Source organism: Corvus kubaryi, unplaced genomic scaffold (genome assembly GCF_017639235.1).
Source record: "Corvus kubaryi isolate FWS band 111438036 unplaced genomic scaffold, C.kubaryi_AGA036_p1.0 127, whole genome shotgun sequence".
Lineage (NCBI taxonomy): Eukaryota > Metazoa > Chordata > Aves > Passeriformes > Corvidae > Corvus > Corvus kubaryi.
This window is the reverse complement of record NW_024580662.1, coordinates 290,108-290,952: the sequence shown is the minus strand read 5'-3', so window position 1 is coordinate 290,952 and position 845 is coordinate 290,108.

Sequence of the window (845 nt, the reverse complement as noted above, 5' to 3'; positions counted from 1 at the left end):
GTTTAGATGCCCAGTCCCCAGTGTGTGTCCCTGGTCCGCCACGTGTGTCCCCGCTGTGGGTGCCCAGTCACGGTGGGTGTCCCTGGTCCTGGTGTGTCCCTGGTGCCCTGTGCATGGCCTTGTGCGTGTGCCCTGTGTGGGTGCCTGGCCCTGGTGTGAGTGCCCAGTCCCAGTCCCGGTCCCTGGTGCAGATGCCAGGTCCTCTCTGTGTCCCCAGTGTGTGACCCTGGATCTCTGTGTGTCCCCAGAGTAGATGCCTGGTCCCCAGTGCATGCCCCCACTGTGGGCACCCGGCCATGGTGTGTGTCCCCAGTAGGAGTGCCTGGCCCTGGTGTGGGTGCCCAGACCCTGTACAAGTCCCTGGAATCCGTGCCCAGTCCCTGGGTGTGTCCCCAGTGCGGGTGCCCGCTCCTGGTGTGTGTCCCTGGTACCCCACATGTGGCCCTGTTGCAGGAGCCCGGTCCCTGGTGTGTGAGCCCAGTGGATGCCCAGACCCAGCAGAGGTCCCCGGTGCAGATACCTGGTCCCCTACGTGTCCCAGGTGTGTCCCCGCAGTGCCCAGAGCATGTCCCCGCTGTGAGTGCCCGGCCCCGGTGTGGGTGCCCGATCCCAGGACGGGTTCCCGGTGCAGACACCCGGTCCCAGTGGTGTCCCCGGTGCGTGTCCCAGCTTCCCCGACCATGACTCCGGTCCCGATGCACGCCTTCGGCGCGGATGCCCGGTAATACCCCGTGCGTATTCCCGATCCCGGTGCAGATGCCCGCTCCCTCGTGCGTGCCCCCGCTCCCCGGCGCGCGTTCCCGGCGCGGGTGCCCGCGGCCGTGCGCGCCGCCGGTGCCGGTGTC